The sequence below is a fragment of the Leptopilina boulardi genome, unplaced genomic scaffold (assembly GCF_019393585.1).
Source record: "Leptopilina boulardi isolate dan_hultmark-lab unplaced genomic scaffold, ZJU_Lbou_2.1 LbouV2_292, whole genome shotgun sequence".
In the NCBI taxonomy this organism is placed as follows: Eukaryota; Metazoa; Arthropoda; class Insecta; order Hymenoptera; family Figitidae; genus Leptopilina; species Leptopilina boulardi.
In genome coordinates this window covers 326041-346557 of record NW_026137854.1, presented here as the reverse complement: position 1 = coordinate 346557, position 20517 = coordinate 326041, and positions in this window count along the sequence as shown.

Below are 20517 nucleotides of genomic sequence, written 5' to 3'. Positions count from 1 at the left end.
CTTTATGTTATGTTTTTTTTTTTTTTTTAACGTCGTTGAATGAAGTATCTTCAAAATAAGATAATTTTGAACAAATTATATATTACATATAATATTTTATTTTTATTATTGTATATTTTCAATTTAATTTAACAGAATCCACTATTTTTTTTTAATTAACGAGTAAGTGATTAAAAGTAAAATTTCTAATATCCAAACTTTTTCCCGCTCATTTTACAAAACTCTTCTGCCCACAGCGCCGCCAAGTCTACGTTTCTTCCACACTAGCGATGTGTGCGCAAAAATGAAAATATTATATTACTTTTATTTACTGCAAAAAGAAAACTGTACGGTAAAAATAGGTTGGGTGCGCGAAGAAGTATCCTATATCTCCTATGTAAAATTATACAACTTCAAATGTTTATAACTTTAAAACTAGACGGTAATTCGAGTTGCAAAAAAAATTTTATTTTACAATCGATAAATCTTTTATTTATCAACTTATGTTTTAGAATTTCATTAAAATCTTAATTAAATCAATTTTCGAGAGAAATACCAACAAAAAAAAAAGATTTTTTTTTTTTTTTAAAAAAAAAGAATAAATTTTAATTTTCATATTATCTTGTTTAAATTTATTTGAATTGCTATAATGAAACCTAGCTTGTGCATGCATTCGATCGGCACCATTTGTCATAAATGTTTCGGGAGCACAGGTAAGCCCATGGCACAGAGAGAGAAAATTAAACTTAATAAAATAATAATAAAAGATAAAAAAAAACAATTACATGCATAATTAACTTGAAGCTACTTATATCGGTTGGAGGTACTGGATCGGCAGTCGCACCGCCTTTCTTGTAACGATCTTTGATGGGATTCTTCCTGATGATGATAGGGTAGTCGTTGGCGTTGTTGATGTTCGCATTATTTCATCATATCCGATCCGATAAAAAGCGTTTGCCTCCTCATTGATGATTGATATAGTGTAACTGCATTCGTCTGGGATAAATGTATTAATTATGGGTTTGGGCTTCACTTCAGAACTTGGGGAATCCAGGGTGACGCTGAGTCATCTGGTCTTCAGTGGCATGTGTTTTTCAATTGTGACAGACTTTATTCCGCCTTCTAATGTAGTGGCGGAGGTGGAGGGCTCTGACGTTACCGTTGGACTATCCAGTCTTGCCTCTTTCAATGAACATTTCTGCATCTGGGGAGCGTCAATTTCTTCATATGGTTGTACATCTTCATCCGTTCTTTTTGAATATTTTGCATTGGAATTTTCAGAGTTAAATTTCATTCTCCGTACCCATTTAGAATACAGAAACATACCGGATCTTAAATATTGACGACATAAGAAAAATAAGATTATTATACCCATCACAATGAGCCAACCATAGGATCCATAAATAAGCTTAAATTGATTATTATGAACGTGCCTCCGTAATGCGAATTCTTGCAATTCCTGCTCGAGTTCATCCAGAGTCCTAGAATTGGTTTCGAAGGTGGAATACCTTGTCGTCGGTTCAGGAGTCTTGAGCGAGCTAGTACCGACAATTGGTAAAAACTGAGCATAGTTTGATACGGTAGGGGATAGCATTGAAATGTTCAGATGAACTTCTGGTTCGTAAATTATTTCGGACTGGCCTGATTGTGACGTAGTGGCTGGTATTATTGTATCCTTCGTCCTGATTGAACATCCAGGGGATAGTTTCAAAATTCCAACTCCTTCAAGATGGATTTTCACAGGGTTTTTAGCATGGCAAATTATCGTGAGCAATTCGGGTACTGCCATGGAGTACATCCAACTTGCCAAGGTTGGTAATGGTTTCCAGTAGGATTCTAGGCTGGTTGTCAGTCGAATATTACAAGATTTCAAAACATCGATGGTTGGGTTAGTCAGTAATAAAGGCTCGCAGGCAGGCCTTTCCTTGAGGTCGTATATTGGTGTTCCTTTTAGACACACATGGAAGGTGGTCGTTGGTTTACAGGATTTCCAGTCACGTTCTTCTAGGAGGAGATAACTTCGCTGCTCTTCATCGATTACAAGGTAATTATAATCCGAATGTACATATGCTCTTCCGGTTCCGTTTCCGAGCGCACTCTGAACGATTGGGAGGGGGTGCATTCTATAAGTCTGATAATTATACTTTTCTAGGAGTGGGACATCTACGAGCACCTTCAACTGATGATTTTCGCACGAGATGGTTATGGTGGAGACTTTTGTTAGTTCGTCGACACTGACTTTTGGTCCCCGCACTGGAAAAGTGACGTCCTTTAATGAATCTTGAATCTCTCGTAGGACTGGCTCTAATTGTTGAGATTTGATGAGACCTGGATGAAGCTGGCCGAGTCTTGCATGATGTACAGCTTCTAGCATGGTGGATGTTGCTAAAACATTGTGATCTAAACCAAGTTTCAACGCGTTCATTACATTGTCCATAAGTTGCCGCTCCTTCATAACGTTTTCTATGGTGGCCCCTCCCGATACTGTGTCCAGAAAAGATTGCAGGTCCTGATGGACCTTTTCTAGCAATATACCATGCTGCAGGACCTGCGAATGCAATGTGTCTAGTTGCGATCTCATCACATGAGTTTGCTTGCCGACTAGATGAGAGAGGTTTGCTTGAGCTTCATTGAGGTTTTGGATGGCAGCGTCATAGTGTTCCCCATCGTCATATGTTAGCACACCGGCAATGGGGCCGGCGATTTTTCCCAAGAAGCCTAGTAATGGAACACTCCTTCGCATCCGGAGCTGTGATGACAGTTTTCCAGGTAATGGTCTTTTAGTATTTTCTAACTCGTTGATTTGGTCTCGGAATTGCGATTGTAATTCCGAAGCCATTTCCCACTTGTCCTCCCATTGGTAATTCCTTATTAAAGTTTTACACCACTCTCTCACAGATTCGCATTGCTGCATCAGCTTATCCAGCCTAAGTTGCAGGTCATCGAAGTGTCTACGTTGTCGTCCAAAGTCAAGAAAAACTGTAATTCTCCAATTGCTGACGGATCGCTTCATCTCGCCGACGTACTCGTAATATGCTCCACTGCTGGAACTGAATGGGGTGACCTGGTAGCGGTCGTCACTAGGGGACTCATTGAATTGGTCGGGTCCTCGTTGTATTGGTAGTGCTATGGAGGTCAGGAGTAAACATAGCAAAGTTAGAGTCGTCATGATTCCAATCATCATCGTTTCCATCCAATCCCTAAAAATTTAATTATTAATTTTTGTCTTATTTCCAAAGGGGGAGGGAACCTTTACTACAAGTGGGCAACCATGACCTTGTCCCTATGCTTGGAAAATCTCTCTCCTAATTCATTTTCAAGGATCACGTTATTGTTCTGTGTGAATCCTACGATGGTGAACGGACCATCGGCCCGATTGTCAAATTTATTACTTCTAACTTCTTTGTAAACGTAAACCTGGTCACCTATCTTCGCGTCTAGAGGGCGTGTTTTTGTGTCGTAATTGGTTTTTGATCTCTCCTTCGCTTTGATCAGACATTTGGCTGCCATATTCTGTAGCTCGTTCATTCGAGTTATAAGATCTTTTAAGTAGGACCCGTAAGTTTCAAGTTCGGGACCTTGCGGTAAGGAGCTCGGAATTCGCGCCAAGTGACCGAACACAAGTTCGAACGGAGTGAAGTTTGTGGCTTCATGAACCGACGTGTTATAGTTAATCATGGCAAATGGGAGAAGACGATCCCAGTCGTCGAAATCCCTTGCATAATGCTTAATATAATCCGTCAGCTCGATGTGGCTTCTTTCCAATGATCCGTTTGTTTGTGGTCGATAGCCTGATGTTGTAAGCTGCTTGACGCCAAAAAGTTTCTCTAACCTTCGCATCAGGGAACTTATAAAACTCGGACCTCTATCGGTGAGCACGCATCTGGGTGCTCCATATACGCAAAATAGGTTTGTTGCTACTGCGTGAGCAATGGTTTTTGTTTCGATATTTGGAATAGGGACGGCGATGCAGTATTTACTAAAATTATCTTGCATCGTAAGAATATGCCGGTTACCATTCGGGGTAGTTCGCAATTTTCCTACCGTATCTAGTGATACCTTGTCAAAAGGTAAGGCTGGCGTGTCGGTGATCAACATGGGTTCTCTAGTACGTGCCCTGACGAGTTTATTTTCAAAACAACTTTTGCAACCTCTTATAAACTGTGTGACCTCGTCGCGCATTCTGGGCCAGTAGTACCGTTCACGAATCCTGCGATATGTCTTTGTAATACCTTTGTGACCTCCTATCAAACTAGAATGGAATTCGGTAATTATTTTATGGCGTAGCTCGGTGGGGGGTACTTCTATTTTCCCGTGGCAGAGAGTAATGGTTATATCACCACCGCGGAAAATTCCTGATACAAGTTCCGACATTTTGGGTTGAGGAAGGGCACCTAATAGGTCGCCGGAATTGGCTATCCGACAAGATCTCTCATTGTCGGTCTCGAGGGCGGTTCGTAAATTTTTTAACCCCACGACTACATCCTTCCAGCAAATTTCATCAAAATGGCGTCTTTTTACTACCATGGAATATACCTTGTGTTTGCCGCACGGGGTAATATAAACTTGTCCTTTTAAGGGTTTGTTGTCCCGAATGTCCTGAAAATCAATTTTTTCGGTGGCGATTAAAAGTTTGGAGATTGAGTCTATCGGTTCGCAATCCTCGGAAATGAAATGAGCCACGTTATCTCGCTCATATGTCAGGGGTTGGGTCCACTGATTCACAACGATGGGGGGGGTTACACTCGTGGCTGAAATCTTTGACTCTAGCGACGCCCTTTTCTCGTCATTTAAAGATTCAGGGTCAGAGCATGAGGAAAGATCGCAATGAGGGGCCTGAAAGTTTATGAAAGAATTCGATAAAGGCGCACACTTCACTTTAGTGTTATTTTCCTTCGGTTGCAACTTCCGGGGCATCATTTTTAATAGTCTGTTGTTTCCTGCCTGTTCCTGCACCGGCTCCTGGTCTTTAGTTTTGGAAAATGGGGTAGATTGCGCATTTGGGATGTTAGACAGTCTTGGTGTAGGGAATTGAAACCCAGTTGGAAATGTTTGATTGTAGTCGAGTTCTTCGAATACTTCCGGGGTGTCCTTGAACCTAACTGTACTTCTTCTTTCTACGGGTGGTCTGGTGGTCAGGGGCGTATCTTTTGGTAATTCTGGGACCATAAGCGAGTTCTCACCCTGTAGAGATGGAAGATTCCCAATTTGGGAATTTGAGCGTCTACGATGATAGTTTTCCAGAAATTTACTTATCCTATCTGGGAGTTCATCTTCCATTTCGGTTATCGGGTCAATCGACTGTAGATAATTCAGATGCTCCTCGTCGTTTTCGCCATCAGACACATATTCCTTTCTTGGATCACAGTCCAGTCCTTCATAATCCCACAATAGAGTGTTATTGGTTGGGTTAGAAATGTTCATTCCACGACTGGCAATCGTTTCGTCGAATCTACTTATTGATTTTCCTACTTCCGTAATTAGTTGTTCGGTTTCATTTGAGGAAGGAACTTGTTTCCGGTCTTCCACATTGTCGGTTTCATTTGAGGAAGGAACTTGTTTCCGGTCTTCCACATTGTCGGTTTCTTCATCGCTGTCATTTGGCAGTGGTTGTCCCTGTACAATGATCTGTTCGGGAGGTTTTTCCTCTTCAGACTCCGAGGATAATGACGAGTCTGGTGCAGGATTCATTAGGGTCCCTTCTCGAGCTAGACGGTCAGCGTTTTCATTTCCATTTATGCCATCATGGCCTGGAACATGTTCCCAGACTACATCTAATGGTCCGATGGATTTGATTAAACGTTCATAGGCTTTTCTGTTCTTTACCGGTTTATTGTCAGTAGTCATCCAGTTGTTTTGTTGCCACCGTGGTATCCAATCCTGCACACTATGAATAAGGTATTGAGAGTCTGTTTTGATTCTTAGCTTTTGAATACCTGCTCTTCTAGCTTGACGAGCAGCAGCTGCGGCTGCTTCTATTTCAGAGGCATTGTTTGTCTGTCGGCCACGGTATCGTCGAGAGATGTTGAGAGGGTTATTGGGTCCAAACCATACTCCTATGCCGGCTCTTGGACTCGATCCACCATTTTCACCACAAGCGCCGTCTACATAAACTTCGGTATATGAGTCAGAAGTTGATGGCGTCAGGAGAGGGGGGTGATGAATTGGGATGCTGGTGGTTATTGGGACTGAGGTTTTGGTTGGAAAGGGAGTTGTGGGTAGGTCAGGGAAAGCACTGTAACTCTTTCGAAATACCGGGGGCGTTGATTCTGCACTTTCTTCTTCGTCCAATGTTTCTTCTAAAGAGGAGGAGATGTCGCTTTGTTCAGGGATGGTCTCTGCAGTTTTCCGTTTCCTCAGGCGTTGAGCAATGCAGCTTTCATTCATACTGGTGGCTGGAAAGTCCTGGGGGGGAGTGTAAGGTTCTTCATTGTCCTGTTCCTTGGGTTTCGTTGTACCTCTCGGTCTTCCTCGTGTCTTGGGTGCCTCGTCAATGGAAGGAGCGCGGGTGGAGGCTGCATCAGGCACTGGATAACTTATTCCAGTTAATTTAGCACTGGTGCTAGGTACTGCATCCAATGGTCTTCTCAGAAGAGTCACCTTTATCTCGGGAGGATAATCGGTTGTGGATGATTTCCTTGCTCCTCCTAACCTTGAAGTCCATTGTAACGGGGTCGTTGATCTCTTTGCGTCCTTGGCGTCGAGGGCTGGGCCTTGTCTTGCGCCCTTTCGAGGGGGATTCGAATCTACCCTTGCCTTTACTGATCTTAATCCTTCTTTTAAGCTTCCTTTTCTCTTAACTTCTGGAAAAGCAGAAGGTCGTTGAGAGTCCTGGGGTTCACCTTTGGGGTTATCGGAATTCACTCGCGCACTTTCTTCTTTGGTCTTTTTAAAGGAAGAACGGGTTGTTATGGGTAGGGCGCGATAGGTTTTCGACTGCCTTTCCGATTGCTCAGTGTCATTGCTGGTACCTTTAGGAGTTGCGCTAATTATCTCGGGTGCCTCGGAACTTGGGGTAGATAGATTGGACCAATCGGATTCCGAATTAGAGTCTACCAAACTTCTATTTTCGTCAACGGGATTGTTTGACAGAGCCTCGACAATTCGATTAATCTTTCCTGGTTTATATTCAAACCTATACTGGTAATTCTGGAGGCGAATTCTCCATCTTTGAATTCGAGGTCCCGGATTATCAATATAGGTCATCCAATGAACAGGTTCAAAATCGCAGGCAAGAATAAATTCACGGCCGTACAAATATGGTCTAAAATGTTCAACAGCATACAATATCGCAAGGCATTCCCTTTCGGGTTTTGGATATTTTTGTTCATTTGCATTCAATATTTTGGAATAATAGGCAACCGGCAAGTCGATGCCATCCTTCACCTGGGTCAACATTGCTCCAATAGCATACTCGGACGCATCGCAGGTTAGCTTAAATGTTGCGCTAAAGTCTGGGTATTGCAAAATAGGTTCACGACAAAGGTACTTTCTTAATCGCGAAAAACTTTTCTTTTGTGGGTTTCCCCATTTCCACGGGGCGTCCTTTTTTAGTAGTTCTGTCAAGGGTTTAGCCCACTTAGCATAATTTCTAATGAATCGCCTATAGTATCCGGAAAGACCTAGGAAACTTTTAATATCCTTTGGAGTTGTTGGTTGTGGGAAATTTTTTATTGCAACTATTTTGTTCGGATTGGGCTTTACACCGTTTTCACTGATGATGTGGCCGAGGTACGCTACCTCGGTTTTTAAAAACTCGCACTTATCCGGCTGGAGTTTTAGATTCGCGTTTCGCAATCGATTAAAGAGTCTTCGGGCTCGTTTATCATGTTCTTCCAAAGTGTCCGAATAAATGATAATGTCGTCTAAATACACAAATGCTTCTGTATCGAGCATTGTATTTAGAACACTATTCAGTAATCGTTGAAAGGTGGGGGGAGCGTTTTTTATACCCATAGGCATCCGCTGATACTCAAAGTGTCCGTTTCGGGAGGAAAAAGCAGTTTTATGCCTATCTTCTGGGTGCGTTTCAACTTGATGAAAACCGCTCGCAAGGTCGAAGACCGTAAAATACCGGGCAGTCCCAAGCCTATCAAGAATCGATACAATATTCGGGAGCGGAAAAGCGTCACCTATGACGTTGTCATTTAGGGCCCGATAGTCCACTACCACTCTCCACTTCCTTTCACCTGATGCGTCAAGTTTTTTGGGCACGATTAGAAGAGGTGCGTTGTACGGTGATTTGGAATGACCTATGATTCCACTGTCAAATTGTTTTTTCAATTGAGTATCAATTTGCTCTAAGGCCTCATTTGGGGATCGATATTGTTTTTTGTGAATAACCTTTTCGCTAATGGTAGGAATCCTGTGCTGGACGAGATGAGTACATGAAAGCATTTCCCCATTTAGATGAAATATGTCCGCATAGTCTTCAGCCCATCCATTCACAATCTTCCTTTCTTCGGGGATTAGGTGCGAAACATATAACGCGTTTTTAACTTTTATAACTCTGTCTAGATAAGATTGTTCCGAGTCAACTTGTGGGTTCTCCACCTCGGAGTCTGTAAGTTCCTCTCCAGGAAACTTACAGAAATCGAACGGGATTAATCTCTGAGGAGTTAAATTAATGTCAATGTCTTGCTCTGTGGTGTTAATAGCCATAGCATGGCAAACACCGTCTCTAGCAGACACAATAGCTTCGCCTAGGTAAAGTCCTTCCGGAGTTTCCAATCGTGGCAGATACCCTTCCTTTAATTCTGGGTTAATTACCGTTATTGATACGGGAGTTCTGGTTCTTGATTTTATTCGAAAAACCCTGAGGAATGGTTTTATTTCGGACTTCAGCATTTCTTTAGCTTCTAGTGATTCATTATCCACGAAAGGTATAGGGGTCACGGGATTGGATGCTGTGACAAGAGCATTGTGTCTAAAAGAAATCTGGGCCTGCTCTTGTCGAAGATAGGGTCGTCCTAGAATTCCGTGTGTGGAAATTGGGAAATGGTCTCTTACTACATGAAATTCCACAGGGACATTCCAGATAGTAAGGTATATGGTTCCCAATGTCTTGACAGCGTGATTAGTTATTCCTGTAATCTCTACACACTTGCTTCTAACAAGCGAGAGTTCAGGTTTCAATGCACCGATTTTAATAAGATTAGTATCCGACCCTGGGTCCACTAGAAATTTGGCTTTGTCGTGTCGGAATTCGGGAGCCTTCAAATTAACTACTGGGGAGTCCTCGGTTTCTGCTCCTGCTCTAAAGATCCTACAGTGTTCTCCGCGAATTGTACGGTCTTGTGACGCTGCGGAGTTGGGCTCGCTGCCGCGTCCGAACGACGAGCCGATTGGAAGTTTAAATTTCCTTGGGGCGCTGGCGAGATTGACCTGGGAGGTGTCACGCTTGTCTTGTAATCGTGACTCTGTCTGGGATACGGTGCATGTTGATGGTATTGTACATGCTGGTACTGAGCATTTGGTACTGGAATCATCGATTGTGGTGGAGGGGGTTGGTACGTTATTGGTTGCGAAATTTGAGGAATCATGAATCGGTAAAGTTGAGCCAACTGCTCTGGGGTGAGCTGCAGCATGTTTGAAGTGGAATGACGTTGCTTGTTAGGCGAGGTTGATTCTCGATCAGGTTCTATTTTACGTTTTTCCGTACTACTGGTTTTCTCTACTTGTCGCGAATAAGGGCTGGTTGGTCGTGGACGGTCTTCTGCTCGCGTGATGTGATAAGAAGACGCTCGAGATTTTTCCGAATATTTCTGTCGTTCTTCAGCACGGATAGCGTGCTCTAGTGCTTCCTCCAGGTTGGCAGGATTTCGCGTATCTACAAAAATCGACATTTCTTCCGGTAAGCCCCTTATAAATGACTCAAGAGCGCAATCAATTACGGGTTGCATTATGATGGTACTTTCCAGCTTTTGCTGTGGGCGCCCTTCTTCTCCCACCTCTACATAACGCTTGTTGTATTTTGATTCCAGGGCATGTTTCGCGCCGCTAATTAACCCCCGTAGGCGATCATAGTAATCACCCACGGTTTCGGATTGTCTCAACCGCAAGGTCATAATACTTTCAAAATACCACTGGTATTTTTTTGTGGGAGCGAAACGTTTGTTAAGGTGGTCCGTTAACTCGGAAATTCTATTAAAACACTTGTCCCTGCAACTTTCGCGAGCAGCTCCCCTTAATTTACTGTACACGGCCTTGACAAACGCGGGTTCCGTAGCATCCGTAATAAAAACAGAACCGTTCGCCACATCTTGGAGAAACTCTCTCAATGGAGGGTCTCTTCCATCGAATACGGGAATATTGTAGGTACTCTGTTGCAAGGTCAAACATTCGAGAACCGAGGTCATGGCCGCACTTGTGTCATGGTTGATTGCTTGCTGCTCGAGAGAAATATTGGGGTTAACACCCCCTCGGGGAATTTGAGGGTTAGCTTCGTCGTCAGACATTTTGGAAATAGAGAAATAGAGAGAGAAAGAGAGAGAAAAAAAAACTAGATTAATGATAGAGCGAAATTATCCCAGTGATTTTACAACTCTCATTTAATTTGTTTAAACATGCAAATGTTGTGGTCTAGCGGAATATCAATGGGTATGATTATCGCCACCGTAGAAAACTCTTGCACCAGTGTGGAATTTTCTTGCACTTTGGCGATTCCACCCTTTTATTCAATTTACTATACTCAAAAACAAATCGACCCTTTTTCCTTTTAGACACCTTTTCCAGAGGTATTAGAAAAGGGGAAATTGGTTCAAAACCCACCAAATCCATATTACATAACTCAGGGGTGAGGGTATTGCGCTATTCCAACATCAAATTTTTTTATTTGGAATTCTAATTTGGAAATGATTGTTTTTAATTGTGTAGTTCTATCGCTTTCGAGTCGAATTAACCGAAAATAGAAATCTAATTCTCGTTCTACCTTGTCTAATCGTTTTTGTAATTGAAAGTTTCTCACCCTCAGTTCCAGACTGTCTATAGCGAGAGACTGGAAAAAATTGCTAACTCTTGCTAATTCCTCTTGTGTGTCATCAAAAATTACAATTTTCAAGTCAGGAGACATTTATAATTATGTCTTAATCTAATGTCAGTCGGTTAAATTCGTCTGTCAAAGAAGTAATAATGTCTTGTTGCTCGGATAGCTTTTCATTTAGGATTTTAATTTTCTCAAGGTATCCGGAATTAGAATCGGAAAGAGTAGCCAACCATCCGGAGAGGAATTTGGTTCGTTCTTCCAATCGCTCAGCCCTACAGCGTAGAGACAGGTGATGAATGTAAAGATTTTGATGGAATATTTCTAGATTTTCCGCTCTTTCAGATAATTCTAAGTAACGCTCTTGAGGGCAACCCGTTACAACCCTAACCGTTCGAGGAAACATTTGGAATAATAGGAATAGACAAGCATATCTTATTCTGTGGTTGTTTGTCTAGGACAAAATATTTACTAAAATAAAATTTTCTTTTGGAATTGTTAAAATGGAGAAGTTAACGGTTTCGATTCTTCTGATTCGAAGAGTGCTTTTGATTGTTGGCGTTAAGATATTGGCTGATTCCATAAGAGTCAACGGGAGTTTTCTTATCTCGTCTTGCGTCAGAATTTCAAAATCGGATATTGGGAATTTGGAATTGTATTTCACAAGATAGTCTATTCTTTCCATTTTCAGGATGCATTGTTAGAAAATGAGAAATCGTTTCTTTTTATTATTATTATTATTTTTTTTTTTTTATTTCTATTTAGGATTAGTATGATTAGTATGATCGTGGTCAGTAATCCCTGATTCTAAAATACCTTTTATTCCCAGAATTCCTGGAGTTACGCGACAATTCTCAGAGAAAGAAATTTGTACCACGTGGAAACAGATTTTGGTTTCTTTGACAGCGAGGTACACAACGCCCAAAATTTCTGCATACTCGTTGTTTATGCAGTCTCCTGACGGAAACCCCAGAATAAGGCAATCTTGTGCAAGTGTTGATTGACAGATGTAGTTGTGTTTTGTAGATGGGCTAATTGGAATTTCTAAATTGCAGTCAATAAGATTTTCCGAACTCACGGTAACAGTTTGCGACCCGTTATTGCATCTAGATATAGCCATTGTACGGAACCATATTAACAGAAATGAATGACCTAACAGATATCTAAAGAATTGACAAAAAAAAAAATTTTTTTTTTGATAATCTACAAAGGAAAACTGACAGTTTCAATGCTTCTCACGAGAAGAAATGATCCGGGTTTTCGGTTGACAATGTCTGCAGATCTTACAAGAGTCAATGAGAGTTTTCTCAATTCTTTTTGGCTTACTAAATCCACGTTTAGGAGAGGGTATTTCGGATTGTAGGTTATGAAATAGTGTGCATTCGTTTGATCATTCGTTGCGCGGCGCCTATCTATATACTTTATTTTGTCCTTTTTTTCTGGAGTAGTAGGTTTTGTTGGGTTGTCGATTTTACTATTAGAAATTTCTTTTGGTATCTGAACAGCTTGGTTGTGGGAACTAGAATTTCCTGAGCCTTTTGTCTTTCTAGCTCTACCCCTTCTTCGTGACCTTTTTCCTCTTTTTCGAGAGTTATCTGGCATAGCGACTTTTCATTATGACAGATAGTCCCAAAGCAGATGAAATTCTCTTGGATTTGATTGCAAACAGTTTTCACCAATATAATGGCGAATTTCCGGAGCCGTGTCTTCCAGCGATTTGGTCGCGGAGCCTCGTCTACCAGTACTTTTCGCCAACCAGTAATGCAACTCGTTTGCAATTGTAAGTCAAAATGAGGACACTAAAGAAAGAATTAGAGTACCCGAAACTGAACAACAGGATTCCCCATCCCAGTAAGAGATGCTTCTCAAATCCTATGGTGAATTTCCGGAGCCGTGTCTGCCAGCGACTTAATCGCGGAGCCTCGTCTACCAGTACTTTTCACAAAGGATCAAGACAACTGAATCAGCAAAGGAACTCTCTCCCTTGTAGATTGTCTCTCCCTGCCAATCGGAAAGCCCCCAACTCAGTTAAGGATAGTCAATGCTCAAATTAGACATAGGACATTAAATCTCCAAAATAATAGTTGGGTCGCGTTCGAACCTTATGGTGAGTCGCGGAGCCGTGTCTGCCAATGAGCGAATCACGGAGCCTCGTCTACCAGCGTTTTTACCAAAGGTTCATATAGCAAGTCTAAATAAATTAGGTCTTACTTGTCATTCCCACTAGTCACGTTGGAAAAATAGATTGTCCTAATAAGAAGGAATTAAAGTAGCATTTCAGGAAGCTCAGAAATGAAAGCATAAACACAATTATTACGAGTAGGAAAAGGAAATAGGAAAAGGCTTCCACTATAGTCGTGATCACTTATAGCATTCCATAACACAAAAAAAAATAGAAACAACAATTTTTCTGTAACAAAAGTAACGTGGCTGGCAGCTACGTAGGAAACATCCCACCGCTGCCACCATCAGCTTGTTACAAACCGGAAAATTAATTTATATAAAATTATCAATTTTGAGGTAAGGGAGGCACCAAGCTGCCAGAATTTAAAGTTAATCGAAAGTGTGTAGCAAAAGTAACTCCAATTCTGTTTAATTCTGTGGGTCGTTTATCCTTTTAAAACGTTCCGCCAAACCACCATGTAGGTAAAGAAAATTGAAACTATTATTAAAGGGAGAGAAGAAGGTAAGAGAGAAAAGAAAAACTCTTAAGAGAATTAGGTTATAATAGATCGTTTATTATAAATCAAGTTTTAATAGTAGACAATATATTGGAAACGATACATGTTTTATTTACTTACGGTACGACGCTTAATGTTACCGCTATTCGACGTATACACAGTGGTTTTACTATGTCGAAAACGGGCGAAATAGAAGTTAGCGCTTTCGTGCTGTGGGTCCACCAAATTGGGTTGACGCAGGTACCTCGGGCACAAACTGGCCAGTTATGCAACGGGAATCCTAATTAATTAATTGCATAATTAATTAAGGTTCCCACACAAATTAGCTTCCACGGGACTCCGCCGATTTGGAGTATTCAATAGATTTATCGTCCGCCCAAGTTTTATTGACTAACTTTTTAACCCGGATTCGACGCGCAGACGGGCTAAGTCGCGGCGTTTCCAAGCTCAAGAAACTCCTCGCCAGGTCAGAACCAGGAGAAGTGTTGCTTAATGAGCTGAGAAAGTAGTACTGCATTAATTGAATTTTCGCGACATGCCTCTAGTCCTTGCCTTATGGTCTAGGTGGGATAATTAGGACTTTGGGGGAGTTAAAGAATTGGGGGAGGGGAAGATGCACACGGCTCATTGGACGCTGCATTTTGCTGACGTTTTTGATTCTCACTCTGGGTTCCGTGGGAACGGAAATGCTACTAGAAACCGACATTTGTGTGTTTATAAAAAAAATTTTTTTTTATTAAAATTATAAATCACAATATATTATTTGATTTATTAGTTTACAACTATGGCTTAATATATACTTCTTTTTTTATTTTAATTTAATGTGATCATACAAGTCACATTCGTATTATTGTAAGTTACAAGTACATTGAATATACCCGCAACTCGCATTCCTCCAGCATCTTATTGTCAACTGGGGGTTGCAATAAAATTTAAATTATTTTGAGCCAATGTCTATTCTGTAGCATACATTTGGCATAGTGCATTTATGTACCAGCAGTGAGTTATCGGTTTCGAACGCACGTGCGTTTGTTTTCAAAGGCTGTAGTCCGTAGGCCGGTAGCTTTCAGGGGGAGGAGAAAGGAAAAGAGAAAACCAAGGCAACAAGCGGAGACATGCGATGTGTTGGCGTAACGTTGTTGCGTGCAGTAGGTTTCAAGTGTGCCCGTAGTGCAAGCCTCATGACTGTATTGGTACTCACGGACGGAGAGTCCCTTTGTGCGCATACTACCATAGCCGCCCAATGCATGTTTGACCCATGGCTCGAGACATTTGCTTAATTATGTTATTATCTAATTTCCAGGCAGTCATTCGATCCAATGCTTTATGATTTCTTTTACATTTCGCGTATGGTCGTAATGACATTCTCGTTTTTACACATATTTATAATATAATATATATTATAAATATATATATTATAAATATATATTATTTCGATTGGGAATATTGACGCAGGGTTCTCTTACAGTTTAACGGTACGCTCATAAGAAAATTGTTTATCGTTAAAATTGTCGCCTATTGCGTTACATATGTTTTATATAAATCGGGAAGGGGCTGCAAGTATGTTGCGCCATTTAACATATACAAAAGGAAAAAAAAATAACTTTTAAACCTAATAGTTTATATTCGACTTAGGTCGAGTCAAAACTCAACGCTGAATGAATTGCCGACTTGTTAAATGTAATCTGGGTGTCGAGTATCACGCTGCAGAGCGAGGCTCTGTAGCGGTTCCCGGAAATGAATTGAGGATAAGGAATTTAAACCTTGATTTTTAACTAGGTCGACCCAAAGAAAATATTTCTTGACCTTTAACTTAATTAAATTCATTACACAAACAATCAATATTTTTGTTGCATTATCAAAATATATTCAATACTAATGTTATCAAATATCTTTCTTTATCCTCAAAATCGTAATATCTTTAATGCCAATGTTATCGAATACCAAGAAAACTAAATGGATTGAAGTATTTTTTATATGAAACATTTAAGACAACCAAAAGAAACAAATATTTTCTATACCAATATTATGCAATATCCATATTTTATGCATAAAAAAATTATTCAATAATCAATGTTTTATCTTCAAAATACATATATAATTATTAATACTATACAAAAATAGGAATATATTTTTTGGGCCCAATACAAAAATGAAAAAGACAAATATAATATAAGAAGATTCAACACAGTTATTGATCGACAAATTGCAGAAAAATATTATAAACTATATAATAATCAAGTTAAGTTACCTGAGACTATTAGAAGCTTTTTTAACGACACTACTACAATGTTGTTGCAACGGTAGACTAACATCAGCATCTTAAATCAGCAGTAGCCGTTTCACTCCATTGAGGAGAAGTGTTATACCCCTACTCTACCAATCCGGGCCTATGTTAAGTTCTCGCGTGAGGCAGATATTACGGTAGGTCTGAGTGGCGTCCTCGGGGACAGATGTTGGTAAGTTAAGTATGGATACACCACTTCCACTCACGGGGATTAAACGGTTATCATCTATATCGCATATACAATAATAAAAAAAATTTCCCTCAACCCAAGGCTGTTAGGACGAATCGAGCGATCACAGATTGGGTCCTAAAAAGGGAAGTGGTATATCCTCACTCTATCGGCCTGTCCCGGGCTCAGACCTCGAGTAAGTCAATTACATCGGGGGCCTGTGTGGCGTTCTCGGGCTTAATGACAATATTATTTTATGATGCTTAATGAGTTTTTCAAAAAAATTAAAAATTTTTTAATTATAAACATTGTTTAATTTATTTTGACATATTCGTTTTCCTCAGAAGTTCACGATTACGAGGAGCATATATTGCTCCAATAATAGTAAATGTTAATATTGAAAAGTTTTATAATTTTAGTTCAATTCAATAAACCTACATGATGTGTTTTAAACCGATTTAACCCAAAGGTGCTGGCACCAAAAATTTTCTTCTTGCTTCTTATTCTCCAGTACATATAACCACATGGTAATTGTTCGGGCCGGGCTGGTAAAGTGGGGGACACAACTTCGCCTTATAGGACAGTATTTAAAAGGTCATGGACCATCTTATGAACCCTCAACCGAAAGCTGTTCTGACAAAAAAAATTTCAGGTAGAAACCTTCGAGAACCCTAATTATCAAAGTAAAGATATATATGTATATATAATCTTATAATAATGAGAAAATTCAAGTACTAAGAAAATGTGAATGAATGAAGGAATGAATACAAAGATTATTATTCTATAATTGAGTTTCAGTAGAATTGAAGATGTCATTTTTGTAAATTTTAACTGCTAAAGATTATTTTTGAATTTTTCACAATAATTGAATTTTAGAGAATTTTTAAATGACAAACTTTTTTAATAATTAAATTTTGAAAAAGCTGAAATTAAGATTTTTTTTAGAAATAATAGAATTTTAGAAGGCTAAATATACAAAGGCGCAATGACAAGTATGAGCCAACGTAAATAATAAATTAAATGAATTGAATCTACATGAACATGTGCATGTTCATGTAAATGTCAAAATTCAATTTTGCATACATATGAACATGTAAATGTTCATGCTGATGATCATTTACGTGTTCATGAGTAAAAGACTTTTGAAGTATGTACATATGTACCTGATCATGTGCATGTGACATGGTCCAAAACCATGCACATGAACACGCGGTAGACACTGAGTGTGGTCAGGTACATGGCACATGTTCATGGAAATGTTCATGCGCATGAATTTCCAACCAGGGGTTAAGTTACTACATTTGTATTTTTCAACAAAATTTATGTATATAGGCATCACTGGTCCTCAATTAGACACCCTGTTTTGTCATCTTATTAGGTTTTGCAATTCTTATCAAATTAAGAATTTATAAATTTTAATTTTAATAACTCCAAATAATAAGAGCATATTTTAAATTATTTACATGAAAATTCTGCAGTTTCGATGACAAAGAAATAAATCAGATAACATTAACGTAGGTAAAAGAGAAAAGTAATCAAAATTATGTAAATAGATGACTACCTAATGATGCCTGACAGTTACTCATGAAATGAAATAATTAATAAAAAAAATTTCATTTAACTTATAGATCCTCAAAATCGGTGGAAGCAATTAAAAGTATCGTTTAATGGACACCATAAAAATTCGAATACAGGATGGTACTTATACGAGGATATGCTGTTCACGGCGGAGCATAACAGAGTAAAAAGACTGTTACGTTCCGAACTAGGCGTGGTTTTTAAATAAAAATGAATTTTATTTACTTGAAGGTAATAAGGCTGATTAATCAGGTTGGTAAAGCCTGATATTTATTTTTATGTAGGATCGTGGTCACTTGTCAAAACTACGGGTTTTGCGTTACAATAACAAGTCAAATATTCCCTTTTATAACATTTATTGATTAAATAATAATTATATAGTAATGATTAAACAATAATGATACAAGTTTACAATTCGTTTACTTACTTTTAGCAATGAAGTCGGATAAATCGATGATTATAGCTTAGTCGTTATAAATTGGTTTTGATTTGATTTGAAATAGTTCGTTTTGGTTGCACTTGTGTAACTTTAACGACTTAAATTGTTTTATAACTATTTAAAGAATTGCAATATTCTTTATTGTTATCTCTCGTCACTTGCACCTTTGACAGGAATGAATTTTATAGCAGGTGTAAGAGAAGCAACATATACTAAATTGACAAATTTAGAAAAAGAGATAATGCAAGATTTCTTTAGTATTTATAGTTATAAATACGACAGTTATTTCTATTAAATTATTGATTCTAAGTGTTAATTTGCTTCTCTTGCACCTATTGGCTATCAGGAAAGAACTATGTTCTAAGTGAAACGTCAAATTAACTTGCACCTATTGGCTATCAGAAAAGAATACAATAATTAGGGCGAAAGTAAACTGAAGGGTCGCTCTACGATGTTAGAGATTGCACCGGAACTTTTGACAAGCTAGTTGATTATGCTAATTAGTGGGAGAAATGTCATATTATTGAGGAAGGGGTGATCTATAAATAGAATCACTTTCCTTATATGGTAACGATCTACATCGCATGTATGACATTGAATCTTCTTCTTTCTGAATTCTCTCTTTTATTTGCTGACAATGGGCTTTTGAAGATCATATTACACTTGGATCTTCACAACCTTCACATTCTTCACGCGTATAAACAAACAAGCTCAAACTTGCTTCACATTTTGCTTACATATATCCTATTTTTAGCTTTTCAACTTTCTGAACTTTTATGGTGAAAACGAATGTCAAAATAATCGATACAATCATTTCCAAACATTAACTTTCGTAAAAAAACTTGCTTTATTAATTAAAAATCGAATTTTTTATAAAAGGTCCCACTTTGTCGGTTTATTATTAATATCTCATTATTTTCAAAACCGGAAGTAAAAAAATTTTAAACCTATTGGTTTATCATCAGAGAGATGTTTTTTACTTAAAAAATTATAACCTGAATAACTTGTTAGAAATAACCGAGATATTTGTACTGAAATCTTTAATTTCATTTTTCACACACACATATATGTATATCGTGATTTACTGAAAAAATGTTTAATTATTATATAATAAATAATTTTATTTATATGTTTTTAATGGTTTTTATGTAGTTTAAAAAAACTATCTAGTTTTAAAAAAACCGTAAAAGTGGATATACCACTTTAAAATATACTGTTTTGGTTAAAAAAAATTTCCGGGAAAATTATTTGAAACCCAGGGAAAAACCGGGAAAACCCCGGGAATTTTACACGGTTAAATTACTAGACACCCTGAAAATGAGGCCTCGAGCTTAAAAGTTTTCAAAGATGTTTCGACTTCTTTAATAAAATACGACGTTTGTCTACTCAATTTTATTTTAAGAAGTATGTCGGATTGGTTTATTTATTGAATCCTTAATACTAATAGTTAAAATTCATAAAATAAAATTTGTTACTAAACTTTGTTAAGAATTAAAAAACCAATTTCTTTGAACCCTAATACAATCTATCCGAGGCATATTTAATGAAAATTAATTCATTTTATAACCGACATATATACCTACACTTTTCTTACAGATTTTAATTTGCCTCAGGCACCAAATGTTTCATGGCATCAGACATCACAGTTTTATGACAGTTCAGATGAATCTCCAAAGTTATGTGACCTACAGAATGTCGCAAAATCGTCAGAAGCATCTCAACAGATGTCATTAGATTCTTATGAGAATATGGGAAAATCCGCTATAGCTTGTGACGTAGAGTATGTTGAAGACAATAATTTCCTCGAAAATGATGAGGACATAAAAATGGAATCGTACTCCGAATATGACGTACTTCAGTATGATGGCGAACTTATTGCAGTGGACGATAGCTGTAAATCAAATGATTCTATTTCATCGCATAAAGAAAATATGAAAGAAACGTCAAATACTTCTGATTATTTGTCTCACAATTTCAAATCGTTTCCCGAGGAACAACCAACGTCACAAATGCTCTCTTAAGTGGAGTCGTCTAAACAGATACCAAAAAAATTTAAAATGTCTCCCATAACCTCTGTACAAACATCAATTTTTCCACCAAAAGTACATCCTTCTGAATTTTTATCATTACATGAGGCTCTATCTCCAACTGCTGAATTGCAACCTTCAGGGGAACAATCTTCAACAAATTGTGTCATTTCCAAACCTACTGTACCACTTTCAATAACATCCGCGTTTTCCCCAATGTGTTCGCCATACACAAAATTGCAGTAACCAAGGGTTAAGTCTCCAACAATTACTGATATTTCGAAACCGTCTGTGCCATTTTCACTAACATCGTCATTTTCTCCAATCCGTTTTCCCGTAACAGACTTGGAAGCATCAGGAGTCAAATCCTCTACAC